Raw genomic sequence first — 20,026 nt, 5'->3', positions numbered from 1 at the left:
AAGGAGCTCTGGGTTTCAGAACTGGATTAATTCTGTAAATTGAATGAGAAGCCATGATTTTCCACCGTGGTGACCCAAAAGAACTAAAAATAGGTACTCCAACAGACCATTGTTCATGAATGTTCACAGCAGCAATATTCTCAACAGCCAAAAAGATGGCATGAATAGATTTTAAAAATTGTGGTATATCCATACCATGGGTATAATTTATCCATAAAAACAAATGAAGCACTGATACATTGCTATAGTTTGGATGAATCTCAAAAGCATGCAAAGCCAAATAAGCGAGACAGAAAATAGCACATACTACATGGTTCACTTAATACAAAATATCCAGAATGGGAAAATCCAAAAAGACATTAAAGCAGATTAGTAGTTTCCAGGGACCGGAAGAAGGGGGGAATGGGGAGGGATTGCTTAATGGGTATCTTCTGGAGTGATAAAAAAAGTTTGAAACTAGAGAGAGGTGGGTGTCTACAGCATCGTGACTGCACTACATGATACTGAATGGGACACTTTAAAATGGTTAATGGTATGCTATATGAATTTCATCTCCGTTTTTTAAAAGAAAAGTAACAAAACAGTACCCATAAATTAAAAAGTAATGAAATTATTCCTTCTCTAGTACCAGTGGAAGGAGAGCATCCTGTTTTTCAATCATGCATATTTTTACCCTCTTACTTCAGAGAAACAGTACTTAAAAGAAATTGCAATGATCCAATACTACTAAATAGTTACATATTTTGCTGAGTTGTTGGAATTTTGGGGGGTCGGGTAGGGATTGTTGTGAAGTCTGACGAGGAAAAGAAGATCTATATAAAGCCTTTTTGTACTGGTCTCTTTGTTCTCAAAGAGAACATTTCTTTTTAAAAAAAAATTTTTTTTTTAATTTATTTGGCTGCTCTGGGTCTTAGTTGCGGATCATCCTACAGATGCTGTTTTGTAAGCATCTAATTCCTTGCATTGAATTCTTTTATGTTCCTTTCCTTTGGAATGGTTTCTGTTTCTTATCCTGAACCTCATTGACTTTTGGGGGTATTTAAAGAGATAAAAGCATTGAAAGCAATCAGCCCAGTGCCTGGCATATGGAGAGGGGTCAAAATTGATAGCAATTATTATTATTACAACACATTATTTTCTAGTTCTTTATTATTACTACATGATGTAGAATTTCAATGTTTCTCCCCTTTCTTTGTTCCCCAATCCTGGTTAGATTATAAAAGGTTCACTCAGGAACTTCCCTGGTGGTCCAGGGGCTAAGATTCCTTGCTCCCCATGCAGGGGGCCTTGGTTCGATTCCTGATTGGGGAACTAGATCCCAAATACTGCAAGGAAGACCCAGTGCAGCCAAATAAAGGAATATAATTTTAAAAACAAACAAAAAACAACAACAACAAAAAGGTTCACTCAAAGAACTGAGGAGTCCTAAACTTTTTCTCTGTTTCCATTTAGGCTCCTTGTATTAGTCAAAGTTCTCCAGAAAGAGACTTCCCTGGTGGTGCAGTGGTTATGAATCTACCTTGCAATGCAGAGGATGTGAGTTTGATCGCTGATCAGGGACTAAGATCCCACACGCCACTGAGCAACTAAGTCCACACACCACAACCAGAGAATCCGTGCACCGCAACAAAGACCCTGTGCGCCACAACTAAGATTCAACACAGCCAAATAAACAAATATTTTTTTAAAAGGTTCTTCAGAGAAAAAGAATCAATAGAATATATGAGTGCATAAGGACGTGTGGGTATGGCTATGTATGTGCAAGCATGCACACACACACACATGCTAGCAAGTTTGAAATTTGTAGGGCTATCCAATAGTGTGGAAATCCTGGCAGAAGTTGATATTATATTCTTGAGTCAGAAGGCAGAATTCCTCTCTCTTCAGAGGACCTCAGGCTTTTCTCGTAAAGCCTTCAACTGACTGGATGAGGCCCACCCACACCATGGAATGTAACTTGTTTGACTTAAAGTCTACCGATTTAAATGTTAATCTCATCTAAAAATACTCTCACAACTATTTGACCACATAACATAGACTAGTTTAATTGACACAAAATGAACTATCACACCATTCAAACCATCAATCATGTCATGTAATGTTTATCTATTGATGTTAATCCACAATGCTTTGGGGCATAAGACGCATTTGATTTCACTATGTACGTTTTAAAGGTATGGTACTTCAGTTTTCTTAGATTGAGTATTTAATATATGCAATAAACTACAGAAGACTGCGCAATGAGTAAGGAATAACCTGGGGCCTCTTCCTGCCTTTCGCATGCCACAGCTAGAAGATCCTGCATGCCCCAACGATCAAAGAACCCACATACCACAACTAAAACTCAGCACAGCCAAACACATAAATAAATATAAATATGAAAAAAAAAAATTACATGGAGCATAAGATGTAGGGAGACCATTAGGGTCCATGGCAGTAACCCAGGCAAGAGATGTCAGTCACATGGATTAGGATAATAGCAGTGGAGGTAGGAGTGGAGATTAGGACAAGTAAATGATTTTTAGAGCCCTTTAAGAGGAAAAGTGAAGACATTTGGAGATGGATTGGGCACAAGGTGAAGGAGAGGTTGGCGTCCTAGGTTTCTGGCTGGTACAACTAGCTAGTCACTAGCTAGGGAACACCAAAGAAAAAGTATAGGAGAAACTGTGTGTTCAGCCTCAGGTATGCTGAATTTAAGGTAAGGCACTCAAATAGAACTATCCAATAAGCAGTGGGGTATGCAGGTTTGAAGGTCAAAAGGGAGGTACAGCCTGGAGATGAATATTTGGAAGTCATATCCAGGGCCAGTCTATCTACTAGGCATGGCTAGGCACATTAGTGCCCCAATACTCTTAGGGCTCAGTTCAGTTCCGTCACTCAGTCATGTCTGACTCTTTGCAGCCCCCATGGACTGTAGCACCCCAGATTTTCCTGTCCATCACCAAATCCCGGAGCTTGCTCAAACTCATGTTCATTGAGTCAGTGATGCCATCCAACCGTCTCATCCTCTGTCGTCCCCTTCTCTTCCTGCCCTCAATCTTTCCCAGCATCAGGGTCTTTTCCAAGGAGTCAGTTCTTTGCATCAAATGGCCGAAGTATTGGAGTTTCAGCTTCAGCATCAGTCCTTCCAATGAACATTCAGAACTTTTGGGGTTCATATACACACAAAAAAGCTTTAATCTCCTTTAAATCAGAAAAAGAAGTCTTAATAGATAAAGATGTTTTAATAGAAATTCCATGGACAGAGGAGCCCAGTGGGTTGCAGTCCATGGAGTTGCAAAGAGTCAGACACAACTGAGCACACACACACAATACACAATATATTCATCTTTACACCAATGCAGTCATAAAAGATAATTTTAAAAGAAATGGTTCCCTAGGAAGGAGCGAGCCCAGGAAAGTCCTAATGCTGTCCTGGTTGTATTAGTAAGGATGCTTCCTACCACAAATATCAAAAAGCCCACTCTCAATGGCTTCAGCAGGGACGATATTTAATTTCCCTTGTTCAGCATTAGGGTGGCCTCCAGAGATGACAGGAAGCTCATGCCCTCAAAGACAGAGGCTCCTTCCAACTCTACTCTGCCATCCCTGCTGTTGGCTCCATCCTCAGCTGGGAGCACACCAGTGCAGTAGGTCCAGAACACATCCAGACTTGTCAACATTCCCAGAAAGCAAGCTCCCAAGAAATGTCACGTCCAGAGAATGCTTCTCTCCTAGGAGTGAGAAAACCTTTCCCAGAAGCCCCGTAGCAAATGTCCTCTTAGTCTCACTAGGCAGATACCCCTTCCTAAACCAGCTACTGGCAAGAAGGAAGGAATTTATATGATGGGCTCAGACTAATCATCTGGGGTGCAATAGAGGTTAGGGGTCAACCACAATGCCTTCTCTCGAAGACTTCCTCCAGGAGGTGGGACTTGAAACTAAAAGCAGGGATGAGCTCACCCAGGGAAGAGTGTTCAAGAGAGAGAAGCACAGAGGACCTAGGAACTTTAGTATGTCCATGTTATGAGGGCTTCCTCACTGATGGAAGAGACTCATCATTAAATACAGTTGCAAATGGACTGGAAAGTGAAAGCAGCCTGGGTGTTGGAGGCCCAGGTGTATGTTAAAACCTGGGTGACTGGGTAGGTTTCTTAAACTTTCTGCCTCAGGTTTCCTCTCTGTATAATACCCTACACATAGTAAATATCAAATAAACTCAGCTATTATTGTTTTATGGTCATCCACATTATTATTATATTTAGGTGATGGGAAGACACTGGAAGGGAAATGACAGGCAAGTGTCCTGGGCAGATTTGTGGCTAGGTTATATGACTTGAGCAGTTGTGCTCTGTGCTGGGTTTCCTTTTACTAGATCACTGCGAGCAACTCTCCAAGTTTCCCTCTGGCTGCCCCCAAGGTTGAACCCCACCAGAACCCTCCAGGCCCCAGCAGCATCTCTATAAAATCTGTGTGTTGGTTTTTACACTTCTGTGCCTTGGACTCAGGATAAATTACTATCTCTCCTTTCACCCCTGTCCGCTTGCATTGTTGTCCCTCAAAGAAATTAATCAGGTTTATTAAGCATGACCTTTCTTTTGTGAGCCTTGCTCCTGGTCTGCGGATCTGTACCTGTCTGCTGCTGTCCTAGCTCAGTTCCAGTTGGGGAGGCCTCAGCCTCTCTCGGTATTCTGGTGGGGGCAGGGACAAGCAGCCGAGTGGCCACATCTTTTGTTATTTGCAGAGATTGACGCACTGGGCTGGATTGGACAAAGGCAGGATGCTCCGCTGTAGTGAGCACAAGGCTCTTTGTTTCCATGGCTGTGGAAGAAATAGGAACAGAAAGGATAAATGTTGCATCCAAATACACTAATAATTAACACTTAGCACCATGGATATAAAAAGCACTTAATGCTAAATTACTGTGATCATAATGGCTATTTTTTATTCAGCCTGACTCCATATGGCATCATGGTTTGGTAGTTAAGTGTGTGTGAACTGGAGCCTGACTGTCTGGGTCCAAATCCTGGCTCTGCTATTTGCCAGTGTGGGCCAGTTACTCACACTCCTTGAGTCCCAGTTTTGCATCTGTAATGCACAGCCAGTGGAAGTACACAACCCATAGTGTTATGTGAATTCATACTAAAAGCACTTAAACATGACCTGCCACATAATAAGCACTCAATAAATACCATATTTTCATATAAATTGGTGGGCAAATTTAGACCTCAAAACAAACTTATGACATAGATGTTATTATTATCCCTATTTATTGATTGAGGATTCCAAGACTCAGAGAGGTTGAGTAACTTTCCCAAAGTCACCCAGCAAGAAAGTAGCAGGACCGATTCTGACTGACCCTAAAGACATGTGCTTTCTACCATACATGTCACTGTCTTCCACGAGCTCCTGGCAAGAGGCCCCACATCAATGTGTGATGGTGCAGTACTGGTAACTTTCACAACACTCTTTCATCATAGGTGGTACAGACCAGGCATTTTCAGAATGAAGGACAGAGGAGTCTTGTAGACAAGGCAGCTTACTCAAAGTTTCTCTATTCTCTGGCCCGGCTTCATGCCCAGACCCCCAGGCTTCCATATGTACAATGCCCAGTTCTCTGGTGGAAGGTGGAAGGCCAGCTAGGGAAGAGCAGAGACATAGCCCAGGTCTGTCTCAGGCACCATCCGTCTGATGGCTTGGCTTTACAGAGGAGCCACAGGGCAGAACTTGGCCATGGGACACCAGGCTACACCAACACCAGGTCTGAGCCCAAGATCTTGCAGGACAGATCTTGCACCCCAAAAGTCTTTGGACACTACCAATAAAATAAAGTAAAACAGCACAGCCCAAAGCACCTTCATGCCAAAGAACTGAAAATTCTTGAGGGATGTCTGCATTTTTTTTTTAATGTAAAGAATTCAAGTCTGGCTTTTCATACCTTCTGTGGAGTGAACATCTGGCTGCCAGACCAAAAAGTGCCCACAGGGCTCTGACCACTGTCTAGCCTAGTCAGGCCTCTGCCCATTCTTCCACACAACCAGTCAGGCCTCTGCTCATACTTCCACACAACCAACTCTTGTTATTTATTCAATAGCAGCTCAATTCCTAAATGACCACCCTGGCAAAAATAAAACAGCCTTACAAATATCTCTGAGAAAGAGGCAGTTGGCTATATCATTAATTGCAACCATTCACTGAGCTCAAACGCTAGGCAAGGCACTGTACTTACCATGACCCTTGTCCAGGCCCTACCCATCCCTCACTTATCAAGTTTAAGTTTATGGCTAGCTCCTGATGGCTCCTCCTCTGTGATTCATGTTCAGATGTCCATTTGCAAGCAGGTAAGACGTGGTTGGGTTTACCCTTGACTCTGGGAAACACAGCCTTGAATATACAGCCTGGTGTCAGGAGAAGAGCCTGTGAAGGGGGCTCCCTAGAGTCCACAGGCTATGCCCACCTCTACTTCAAGACAGCAGAGACTTCTCTTGTGTGGACAGGCAAACTGTCAGTGCTATGTGGATCTCCCACTCCTACGCAGGCTCTGATCACAGACACTCTTCCTCAATCCCTTCCACCCACACCTACCTCTTGCCTCCTCTTCACACCCCTGGGGCTCTCAAATGGTGACCAGAGAAGGAAGGAAATGGCCAGGCTAAAGATTCAGTGAAAATAACAGGAGCTTTATACTTGGACAGACATGGGTTTGAATTTCACCATGTTATTTAATAGCTCTGTGACCTGGGCTGGTCACTTGACTTCTCTGAGTCTGTTTTCTAATCACTGAAAGAATAATCTTCTGTATTCTTAGGGTTTCTGTGAGGATTAGAAAAGGTATAAATCAGTATGTTATGCTCAGTGGTACTCAATAAATGGTAGATATTATCTGATATAAGTTGGTCTCTTTTTTTAATTTTTCAAAAGATTTTATTTATTTATGGCTGTCCTGGGTCTTTGTTGCTGTGCGGGCTTTTCTCTAGTTGAGATGAGCAGGGGCTATTCTACAGATGCAATGCTCAGGCTTCTCATCGCAGTCATTTCTCTTGTTGCCAAGCATGGGCTCCAGGGCGCACTGGCTTCAGTAGTTGTGGCTTCCAGGCTCCAGAACACAGGCTCAATAGTTGTGGCAAAGGGGCTTAGTTGCTCCATGGCATGTGGGATCTTCCCCGATCAGGGGTTGAATTTGTGTCTCCCCTATTGGCAGGCAGATTCTTTACCACTGAATCACCAGGGGAGCCCTATAAGTTGGTCTCTTTCCATTCATTTAAAGTATATACACTTTCTCTCTCTAAATGCTTACAACCACCAGGCAACAGAGTCAGCCCACTAGTGATGCTGCTGTAAGGAGCTTGGCTGGGTTAGAGTATCTTTCCTGCTGGGCTTGGAGCTTAGTCTAGTACATATGTTTGGGTTTCAGCCCCTCTGTCCATGGTTTGGTGACCAATACTCTCCAGTTGCCTGAAGTTCAGCCTTGGGAAACCTGGTATGATTGGTCACCCTATCAAGAGAGTTGACCCAGAACAGATCGAGAAGGTGTGAGACCTGAAAAATAGCTGGGATTCCCATAACCTCTCCCAGTTTGCTGGACTGATGAGCCAGACTGGGCATCAATGCCGCCCTTCCTTCTAGGTTCCCAGACAAAGCCTAGTTAAACTGAAGTCAAGGGCGACACCTAGAGTCTGTGTGAAAAACTACAGGCTGGTAACCGCCTACCTGGCCCTTGAGGCCTTAGTTGGTTAGTTCCTTTCAGTTCAGTTCAACTCAGTCACTCTGTCGTCGACTCTTTGCAACCCCATGGACGGCAGTATGCCAGGCCTCCCTGTAAATCACTAACTCCCAGAGTTTACTCAAACTCATGTCCATTGAATTGGTGATGCCATCCAACCATCTTATCCCTCTGTCGTCCCCTTCTCCTCCCGCCTTCAATCTTTCTGAGCATCAGCGTCTTTTCTAATGAGTCAGTTCTTCACATCAGGTGGCCAAAGTATTGGAGTTTCAGCATCAGTCCTTCCAATGAATATTCAGGACTGATTTCCTTTAGGATGGACTGGTTAGATCTCCTTGCTGTCCAAGGAACTCTCAAGAGTCTTCTCCAACACTACAGTTCAAAAGCATCGATTCTTCAGCGCTCAGCTTTCTTTATAGTCCAACTCTCACATCCATACATGACCACTGGAAAAACCATAGCCTTGACTAGACGGACCTTTGTTGGCAAAGTAATGTCTCTGCTTTTCAATATACTGTCTAGGTTGGTCATAACTTTCCTTCCAAGGAGTAAGCGTCTTTTAATTTCATGGTTGCAGTTACCATCTGCAGCGATTTTGGGGCCCCAAAAAATATTCTGTCACTGTTTCCATTGCTTCCCCATCTATTTGCCATGAAGGGATGGGACCGGATGCCATGATCTTTGTTTTCTGAATGTTGAGTTTTAAGCCAACTTTTTCACTTCCCTTTCACTTTCATCAAGAGGCTCTTTAGATCCTCTTCACTTTCTGCCGTAAGGGTGGTGTCATCTGCATATCTGAGGTTATTGATACTTCCCCTGGCAATCTTGATTCCAGCTTGTGCTTCATCCAGTCCAGCATTCTCATGATGTACTCTGCATATAAGTTAAATAAGTAGGGTGACAATATACAGCTTTGACATACTCCTTTCCCAATTTGGAACCAGTCTGTTCCATGTCCAGTTCTAACTGTTGCTTCTTGACCTGCATATAGATTTCTCAGGAGGCAGGTCAGGTGGTCTGGTATTTCCATCTCTTGAAGAATTTTCCAGTTTGTTGTGTACACATAGTCAAAGGTTTTGACATAGTCAATAAAGCAGAAGTACATGTTTTTCTGGAACTCTTGCTTTTTTGATGATCCAATGGATCGGCAATTTGATCTCTGGTTCCTCTGCCTTTTCTAAATCCAGCTGGAACATCTGGAAGTTCACACTTCACGTACTGTTAAAGCCTGGCTTGGAGAATTTTGAGCATTACTTTACTAGCATGTGAGATGAGTGCAATTGTGTGGTAGTTTGAGCATTCTTTGACATTGCCTTTCTTTAGGACTAGAATGAAAACTGACTTTTTCCAGTCCTGAGGCCACTGCTGAGTTTTCCAAATTTTCTGGCATATTGAGTGCAGCGCAGCACTTTCATAGCACCATCTTTTAGGATTTGAAATTAGTTAGTTTAGTAAATATTTATTATTGAGCTCTCACCATGTGCCAACACTTGTATTAGGCACTAGGCACAAGTCCTGGGGGTCTTGGAAGACATCCTCAAACAAGTTAAATTTATGTTGAGACATGAGGTTGGAGAAGGAAATGGCAACCCACTCCAGTGTTCTTGCCTGGAGAATCCCATGGACAGATGAGCCTGACAGGCTACAGTCCATGGGGTTGCAAGAGACGGACACGACTTAGCGACTAAACCACCACCACCATCTATTGAGGTATTTGCTAGGTCAAGGCAGGAGGGAAAGAGTATTCCAGGCAGGAAGAAATAGCAAAGACAAAAACTCTGAGTGGGAAGGAGCATAAAACATCCAAGAAGCTAATCACAGTATGAAAGAGGGAGTCAGTGATGACAACAGCAGTTGGGAGGGTTACTAGGGCCTATAAAAAAAAGTCAGGGGATTTTTGTCTTTCAGGTTTTTTTGTTTTTTTTTTTTTTTTTTGGTCTTTACCCTAAGTGCAATCAGAACTTAGTGACGGGTTTTAAGCAGGGCTTCCCCAGTGGCTCAGTGGTAAAAAATACACCTGTAATGCAGAAGCTGCAGGTTCAATCCTTCGGTCGGGAAGATCCCCTGCAGAAGGCAATGGCAACCCACTCCAGTATTCTTTCCTGGGAAAGCCTATGGACAGAGGAGCCTGGCAGGCTACAGTCCATGGGGTCACAAAAGTCAGACATAACTTACCGATTAAACAGCAATAACATACTCAAACCTGCATTTTTCAAAGCTTACTCTGGCTTGGAGAGTATTAAGTCTAAAGCCAGGGAGGCAATTAGAAGATCACTGCAGTGTCCAGATGGGCCACAGTCTGGACCTGGATGGTGCAGGGAGATGATGAGAGATGATGGTTTGAGAGATGTTATGGAGACAAATGGGCAGAAACATGGTAATTGATTGGAGGTGAGGGTTGAGGAACAGTGAAATTCAAAAATGACTTGCAGGTTTCTGGCTAGGATCACTGGACAGCAGTGGGACAGCTGCTGCGATGGAAGCACAAGAAGGAGGACGGTGTTGGACACATGGAATCTAAGGGACCCATGGGACATCCACGTCAAGATGGCAAATAAGCATGTGAATAAAGATTTGTTGTTGTTCAGTCACTAAATCGTGTCCAACTCTGCAACCCCAAGGACTGCAGCACACCAGCCTCCTTGGTCCTCCACCATTTCCCAGAGTTTGCTCAAATTCCTATCCTTTAGGTCAGTGATGCTACCTAACCATCTCATCCTCTGCTGTCCCCTTTGCCTTTAGCTTTCAACCTTGCCCAGCATTGGGGTCTTTTCCAATAAGTTGGCTCTTCACATCAGCTGGCCAAAGTATTGGAGCTTCAGCTTCAGCATCAGTCCTTCCAATGAATATTCAGGACTGATTTCCTTTAGGATTGACTGGTTTGATCTCCTTGCAGTCCATGGGACTCTCAAGAGTCTTCTCCAGGTTAGGAAGAAGGAAATAATGTGGGGGTCATACACTTGCAGATGGTAACTGAAGCCCTGAGCAGCACCAACCTTTACAAGTGGGCAGAGGAAGACCAGGCAAGTATGGTATTATAAAAGCCAGGGCCAGAGTGTTTCAGAAAGAAAAGCGTGGTCAACCCCATAAAACATTTCTGAGAGGCAGTGAGATGAGATCCGGAAATTGTTGACTGGACAACATGAAGATCGTTAGTAACCTTAGATCCTTTTAAAGTGGAATGATGGAGAGAAGTCAAATTAGAGTGAGTTGTGCTGTGAACAGGAGGTGAAGAGGTGGAGAAAGTAACTGAAGCCAATGCTTTCAATAAATTTGGCTAAACTATTGCAACTTACCAGTGAGAGTGTGTGTGCTATATCACTTCAGTCATGTCCAACTCTTTGTAACCCCATGGACTGTAGTCTGCCAGGCTCCTCTGTCCATGGGATTCTCTAAGCAAGAATACTGAAGTGGTTGCCATGCCCTCCTCCAGGGGATCTTCCTGACCCAAGGATCAAATATTTTGTCTCCTGCATTGGCAGGCGGGTTCTTTACCACTGAGCTACCAGGGAAGCCCTAGCACTTCAGGCAGATGGGTGTGCTAGTAACTTTAAGAATGTGAGAGTGTAATTAGGTACAACTTTTTTGAATGGCAATTAGGCAGAACTTATGAAAATTAAAAACACACATAGTCTTTATCCCAACAATTCTACTTCCAAGAAGTTAGACTATAAATGTACTTTACCCATGTACAATGACTTACAGAAAGGGTGTTTACTGTGGCATTTTATAAATAGCTAAAGTGAAATACAACTAACACATTCATCAACAGGGGGCTGGTTTAATTAGCTGTAATACATCCATGCGACAGGATGTTATATGTCCATTAAAAAGAACATGTTAGACTGATATGTATTGAAATGGGTACATACCTAAGACTGGATTTAGCAAGGAAAAAAGTATGCCATATATATGCTTGTATAAATGAATAGAAAATACTTAAAATGGATACATAAGAAACTCTTCATAGTGGTTACTTCTGCAGAGTAGTCAATATAAGAATTTTACTTTTCATTTTATGGTTTTTCTTATGTTTGGATCTTTATTGCGAGCAATGTACAGTGAAAATTTATGTAATTTATATATCTATATAATAATTGATATAACTAGTTTTTTAATGGGCAGCAGACTTAAATAGACATTTCTCCAAAGAAGACATACACATGGTCAGCAGGCACATGAAAAGATGTTCAACATCATTAATTATTAGAGAAATGCAAATCAAAACTACAGTGAAGTACCAACTCACATTGGTCAGAATGGCCATTATCCAAAAAATCATAAATGCTGGAGAAGGTGTACAGAAAAGGGAAGGCTCCTACACTGGTGGTGGGAATGTAAATTGGTACAGCCATCATAGAAAACAGTATGGGGCTTCCTTAAAAAGCTAAAAATAGAGCTACCATGCAATCCAGCAATTCTGCTCCTGGGCAGGTTATCAGGGAAAGATGAAAACTCTAATTCAAAAAGATACATCCAGGGAATTCCCTGGCAGTCTAGTGGTTAAGACGGCACTTTCACTGCCATGGGCCCGGGTTCAATCCCTGGTTGGGGAACTAAGATTCTGCAAACCATGAGGCATGGCCAAAATACAAGTAAACAAAAATCCCAAGAGGAAAAATGCACTGTAATGATTAAGAGACTAAAAAAACTAAAAAAAATTTGTAAATTTAAAAAATTTTGAAATTCCATCCTCTCCATTTACCAGCTGTCTGATTTGCTGACTTGGCAAATTATTTAACTCTTCTTTGCCTCAGTCACCTCATCCACAAAGTAGACAAAATTATAGTATTTTTGCTTAATGAGTTAATGTGTGTTACAGAAGGTTTTGTTCTTATTACAAACATTCATTATCCATAATTAGATTAAAAGTAGAGGCAATGTCAAATGTGTGTGTGTGTGTGTTCTTAGCAGATCGTAAAGTTCCTCATACATAGTATGAGTATAACAAATATTTATTAAATAAATGAAATACTAGAAAGAAAAAAGTACTTGGAAAATCATTTTTTGTTCTCATTTTTTTACTTTGCATATGTTAGTTCCATGAAATAATGTTAAATCAAAAAAAAAAAAAATAATGTAGGGGACTTCTCTGGTGGTCCAGGGGTTAAAAATCTGCCCTGCCATGCAGGAGACATGGGATACCTGGTTGGGGAACCAAAAAATACCACATGCCACAAAGCAACTAAGCTGGGCAGTGCAGCCACTGAGCCTGCATGCTCCAGAGCCTGTGTGCCACAGCTAGAGAGTCCACGCACCTCAACACAAGGTCCCTCAGGATGCAAGGTCCTGCGTCCCACAGCTAAGACTGTCTGCAGCCAAATAAATTTGTTAACGTGTGTGTGTGCATATATACATATGCTGCTACTAAGTCGCTTTAGTCGTGTCCGACTCTGTGCGACCCCATAGACGGCCGCCCACCAGGCTCCCCCGTCCCAGGGATTCTCCAGGCAAGAACACTGGAGTGGGTTGCCATGTCCTTTTCCAATGGCACCCCACTCCAGTACTCTTGCCTGGAAAATCCCATGGACGGAGGGGCCTGGTGGGCTGCAGTCCATGGGGTCGCTAGGAGTCGGACACGACTGAGCGACTTCACTTTCACTTTTCAGTTTCATGCATTGGAAAAGGACATGGCAACCCACTCCAGTGTTCTTGCCTGGAGAATCCCTGGGATGGGGGAGCCTGGTGGGCGGCCGTCTATGGGGTCGCACAGAGTCGGACACAACTGAAGCGACTTAGCAGTAGCAGCATATGTATATATACGCAATGGAATATTAGTCAGCCATAAAAAGAATGAAATATTGCCATTTGCAGCAACATTCATGAACCCAGAGAATATTACACAAGGTGAAGTAAGTTAGAAAAGAAAGACAGATATTATATATCACTTATATGTGGAATCTTGAAAAATACAAAACAGAAACAGACTCACAGACATAGAAAACAAACTTATGGTTACCAAAGGGGAAGGGGATGGGGGGAGAAGGAAAATAATCTGAAAAAAAAAAAAATATATATATATAACTGAATCACCCTGCTATACACCTGAAACTAGCACAATATTGTAAGTCAACTTTACTTTTAGAAAACTTATTTTCACAAGTTTGACTGTGAAAGGGAGGAGAATTATACAGAAACAGTTGTAGAAGTAAGCAGGATAGAAGAGAAAGGAACAGTTTGGGTTCTTTTCTTTTTTTAAGATGAGTGACAGAGCCGGGGGTGCAGTGGCAAAATAGATGACACATCTGACTACAGAATGGAAGATTCTAGATGAGAGAGAGCTATTGATCTCTTAAGAGGGAAAGAGTAAAGATATATAGGAGAGAGAGGAAAATCAGTAAAGCAAGTTCACTGATTTTAAAGGGATTTCCAACTGTGCAGGGATTGTCACCCCAACTCTATCCTTTTCTTCACCACCTGTGTTGTTCATGCATGCATGCTAAGTCACTTGAGTTGTGTCCGACTCTGTGTGACCCTGTGGACTGTAGCCCACCAGGCTCCTCTGTCCATGGGATTCTCAAAGCAAGAATGCTAGAATGGATTGCCAGTATCACATCAGTATCACTGATGATGTGAGTGTTGGTGGGATCCAGTGCCCTTGTTAGTCCAGCAGGTCTTCAGAGCCTGGCCCTAGGGCTATGGAAATGAAAACACATTCCACCACTCCCACCCTCCCAGGAAGCTCCCAATCTAGGGGTTTAATTAGTTAACCCCTGAACAACACAGGGCTTCCCAGGTGGCACTAGTGGTAAAGAAGCTGCCTGACAATTCAGGAGACATAAGAGTCATGGGTTCAATCCCTGGGTTAGGAAGATCCCTGGGTCGGGCATGGCAACCCAATCTAGTATTCTTGCCTGGAGAATCCCATGGATGGAGGAGCCTGGCGGGCTACAGTCCATAGGGTCACAAAGAGTCGGACACAACTGAAGCGACTTAGCATGCATGCATGAACAACACAGGTGGTGAAGGAACGGATCAGGTTGGGGTGACAATCTCTGCACAGTGGGAAATTCCTGTAAAATCTGCATATAACTTTATAGTCAGCCCCCCATATCTGCTGTTCCACATCCTCAGATTCAACATACCATGGATGATGTACTAATACAGTATGTATTTATATATAGTATGTATATTATGATGCCAAAACCATCATAAAGAAAAAGAAATGCAAGAAGGCAAAATGATTGTCTGAGGAGGCCTTACAAATAGCTGAGAAGAGAAAGGGAAAGCAAAGAAGAAAGCAAAAGATATACTCAACTGAATTCAGAATTCCAAAGAAGAGCAAGGAGAAATAAGAAAGTCTTCTTAAGTAAACAATGCAAAGAAATAGAGGAAAACAAAAGAATGGGAAAGACTAGAAAACTCTTCAATAAAATTATACCAAGGAAACATTTCAGGCAAAGATAGGCACAATAAAGGAAAGAAATGGTATGGACCTAACAAAAGCAGAAGAGATTAAGAAGAGGTGGCAAGAATACACAGAAGAACTTTACCCAAAAAGGTCTTAATGACTCATATAACCATGATGGTGTAATAATCACTCACCTAGAGCCAGATATGCTGGAGTGTGAAGTCAAGTGGGCCTTAGGAAGCATTACTACAAACAAAGCTAGTGGAGGTGATGGAATTCCAGTTGAGCTATTTCAAATCCTAAACAATGATGCTGTTAAAGTGCTGCACTCTATATGCCAGCAAATTTGGAAAACTCAGCAGTGGCCACAGGACTGGAAAAGGTCAGTTTTCATTACAATCCCAAAGAAAAGCAATGCCAAAGAATGTTTAAACCGCACAATTCTGCTCATTTCACATGCTAGCAAGGTAATGCTTGAAATCCTTCAAGCTAGGTTTCAACATTACATGAATTGAGAACGTCCAGATGTACAAGATGAATTTAGAAAAGGCAGAGAAACCAGAGATCAAATTGCCAACATCCATTGGATCATGGAAAAAGCAAGAGACTTCCAGAAAACATCTACTTCTGCTTCACTGACTATGCTAAAGCCTTTGACTGAGTGGATCACAACAAACTGTGGGAAATTCTTAAAGAGATGGGAATACCAGACAGACCACCTTACCTGCCTCCTGAGAAACCTGTATGCAGGACAAGAAGCAACAGTTAGAACTGGACATGGAACAACAGACTGGTTCCAAACTGGGGAAAGGGTATGTCAAGACTGTATCCTGTCACCCTGTTTATTTAACTTATATGCAGAGTACATCATCGGAAATGCTGTGCTGGATGACTCACACACTGAAATCAAGATCACCCTCAGATATGCAGATGATATCACCCTAAAGGCAGAAAGTGAAGAGGAGCTAAAGAGCCTCTTGATGAAGGTGAAAGAGAAGAGTGCAAAAGCTGGTTTAAAATTCAGCATCCAAAAAACTAAGATCACAGCATCTGATCCCATCACTTCATGGCAAACAGATAGGGGGAAAATGGAAACAGTGGCAGATATTACTTTCCTGGGCTCCAAAGTCATGGCGGACAGTGACTACAGCCATGAAATTAAAAGACGCTTGCTCCTTGTATGAAAGCTATGACAAATCTAGACAGCACATTAAAAAGCAGAGACATCACTTTGCTGACAAAGGTTCATATACTCAAAGCTATGATTTTTCCAGTAGTCATGTATGGATGTGAGAGTTGGACCATAAAGAAGACTGAGCATTGAAGAACTGATGCTTTTGTACTGTGGTGTTGGAGAAGACTCCTGAGAGTCCCTTGGACAGCAAGGAAATCAAACCAGTCGATCCTAGATGAAATCAACCCCGAATATTCATTGGAAGGACTCATGCTGAAGCTCCAATACTCTGGCCACTTGATGTTAAGAACTGACTCATTGGAAAAGACCCTGAAGCTAGGAAAGGTTGAAGGCAGGAGGAGAAGAGGACGACACAGGATGACATGGTTAGATGGCATCACTAACTCAGTGTACATGAGTTTGAGCATACTCTGGGAGATGATGGACAGGGAAGACTGACGTTTTACAGTCCATGGGGTTGCATAGAGTCGGACACAACTTAGGGACTGAACAACAACAGTATGTATTTACTGAAAAAACCCTGCATATGAGTGGACCTGCATGTAAGTTCAAACTCATGTTGTTCAAGGGTCAACTGTACTAACAACTGTCAATCATCTGCACTTGCTCTCACCTCCCAGGCCTTTGTATAAGCTGTGTCCTCCACCTGGAGCACTTCACTACCAACCTCCAACACATAAAGTTACCCTTCACCTTGTCAATTCCTACTTAAAAATCTGGTCTCAGCTTCCCCTGGAAGCCTTCCCTAGACCTCCAGACAATGTTAGAAGCAACAGTTTCTTCACTGGCCTCCCCAGTCTGCCCTGGCACCCCTCCAGCCTATTATCAACTCAGCAGCCAGCTAGGTTCAATGAAAATGCAGTCTGATATGTCAGCCTTCATCTTAAAACCTCCAATGGCTTCCTATCTTGTTAGAAAGTGAAAGTGTTGTTTTTTTTTTTTAAAGTGAGTGTTAGTCACTCAGTCCTGTCAGACTCTCTGATACCCCATGGCCTGTAGCCCGCCAGGCTCCTCTCTGTTCATGGGATTCTCCAGGCAAGAATGCTAGAGTGGGTAGCCATTCCCTTCTCCAGGGCATCTTCCCTACCCAGGGATCGAACCTGTATCTCCCACACTGCAAGCAGATTCTTTACCATCTGAGCCACCAAGGAAGCCCATCTTACTCAGAGGAGTAAAAGCCAAAGTCCTAACAGGCTAAAAAGCCACTATTACCTCTCCTCCCTATCTTCTTCCAACTTCACTGGTTCTTTGCTCCAGCACACCAGCCCCATTCCTGCCTCTGAGCCTTTACGTTTGTTCCTCTTGCCCCCACACTTCCTTCAAGAATTAATTAAAAAGTCACCAACTCGGAATTCTGACATGTTACAACATGGATGAAACTTACAGGCATCATGCTAAATGAAATAAACCAAACACACACTGCCCAATTTCACTTACATGAGGTACCTAGAGTAGTCAAAATTATAAGAGACAGAAAAATAGAAGAGTGGGTGCCAGCGGCTGGGCGGAGGGGCGAGTGGAGAATTATCTAATGGGCAGCGCTTCAGCTGTGGAAAAAGGGTTCTGTACTTAGAAGAGGTGCTGGTTGCACAACACGAATGTACTCAATGCCACTGAACTGTACCTTAAAAATGGAACATGGTAAATATTATGTGTATTTTACCACACACACACACGCACAAAGTCACCTTCTTTAAGGTCTTCCAGCTCACTCCTTATAAAAAGTCAAGGACTCAAGAAGAACGGAATCATGCGGAAGAAGGGCGAGGGCAAAGCCAGAAAGGAGGGAGCTACAGAGGGAGCCTCCTTGAAAGGGTGGGGGCCTGGAAGAGGCGCCGCCTGAAAGGCGGGACCTTCCCGGAGCGTGTTTCTGAGGAAGCCAGTAAGTCCGGAGCTTGGGAGGGGCGGGCTCGGGGAAGGGCGGAGTCGGGCGCGGTCATAGAAGGTCGGGGCGGGGAGGAGAGGGGTGGGAGGGGCTTGAACGGTGAGAGCTCTTGTGAGGAAAGAGGCGAAAAGTGGGAGGGGAAGCGGTCGGGGAAAGAGCTGGAAGCTGCTGAGGAACGGAATTTCCTCTGAGGCAGAGGGCACCTCGGATAGCCGGCTTCCTAGACTGAGCGCTCCACGAATTCGACCTCTTGGCCCTCCACATCCCCCACCTCGACCTCTTCTGACCTTGTCGTTGTAGACGGCAGATGTGTTAGACGTGGCGTCACCACCTCATCTCTCGGACCACGCGCCCTCGTGTACTACAGGCCGGTTTGCTCAGGTCTCCATCCTCAGCATCAGTAGCCCCAGTCAGTCAGTTCAGTCGCTCATCGTTTCCGACTCTTTGCGACCCCATGAACAGCAGCACGTCTGGCCTCCCTGTCCCTCACCAACTCCCGGAGTCTACCCAAACCCATGTCCATTGAGTCGGTGATGCCATCCAACCATCTCTTCCTCTGTCGTTCTCTTCTCCTCCTGCCCTCAATCTTTCCCAGCATCAGGGTCTGTTCCAATGGGTCAGCTCTTCGCATCAGGTGGCCAAAGTATTGGACTTTGAACTTCAACATCAGTCCTTCCAATGAACACCCAGGACTGATCTCCTTTAGGATGGACTGGTTGGATCTCCTTGCAGTCCAAGGGACTCTCAAGAGTCTTCTCCAACACCACAGTTCAAAAGCATCAATTCTTCAGTGCGCAGCTTTCTTTATAGTCCAACTCTCACATCCATACATGACCACTGGAAAAACCATAGCCTTGACTAGACAGACCTTTGTTGACAAAGTAATGTCTCTGCTTTTTAATATGCTGTCTAGTTTGGTCATAACTTTCCTTCCAAGGAGTAAGCGTCTTTTAATTTCATGGCTGCAATCACCATCTGCAGTGATTTTGGAGCCCAGAAAAATAAAGTCAGCCACTGTTTCCACTGTTTCCCCATCTATCTGCCATGAAGTAATGGGACTGGATGCCATGATCTTCGTTTTCTGAATGTTGAGCTTTAAGCCAACTTTTTCACTCTCCTCTTTCACTTTCATCAAGAGGCTCTTTAGTTCTTCACTTTCTGCCATAAGGGTGGTGTCATCTGCATATCTGAGGTTATTGATATTTCTCCCGGCAATCTTGATTCCAGTTTGTGCTTCATCCATATACTATACCATATACTATTTCTTTTAATCAGAACAATCCCATGAACTAGGTACTATTATTATTCCTATTTTTACAGATGAAGAAACTATGGCTCAGAGAGGTTAAGCAACTTGCTCAAAGTTATACAGGTGCTAGTCAGAATTGGAGGTAAATTTTAATACCAGGTCTTAATGGCTTCTGAAGCCCATGTTCTCAAAATCACTGGTGTGCAGAGTAGCACAAAGTGCCTTTCACCACTAATGACCAGCTTCCAGGTACTGACTTACTGACTGTAGGCCTGAACACTCAGCCAGGCCTTTTGCTAAGCCCTGTCTCCTCGTTCCATCCTTCTTCCTCTTGCCAATGAAACTCAATAATAAGTTGTCACACCAGGCTGCCTGATAAAGGAATCTCTTTTACAATGCCTCAGACCATAGCATCCGTCCCACTATCTCCCCAACCTTATGCTCCATGGGTCCTCTGAGGGCTTGGCTCACACTCCTCACTGAGCTTTTTTTTATGCCATTTGCCCTTCTTGGAATGCCCCCCCAATCCCTTCAAGAGCTACCGGTGAAGTTCCAAAAGACTCCTAATTTCCTCAACCCAGGGATCTCACACTGTTATGAATGACAAGACCAAAAGTGCCCCCACTAAGCTTCTCTGGCCCAGT

The sequence above is a fragment of the Bubalus kerabau genome, chromosome 6, assembly GCF_029407905.1.
Source record: "Bubalus kerabau isolate K-KA32 ecotype Philippines breed swamp buffalo chromosome 6, PCC_UOA_SB_1v2, whole genome shotgun sequence".
NCBI classification, from domain to species: Eukaryota; Metazoa; Chordata; class Mammalia; order Artiodactyla; family Bovidae; genus Bubalus; species Bubalus kerabau.
The sequence above is the reverse complement of the archived record's forward strand: the minus strand, read 5'-3'. Positions refer to the sequence as shown.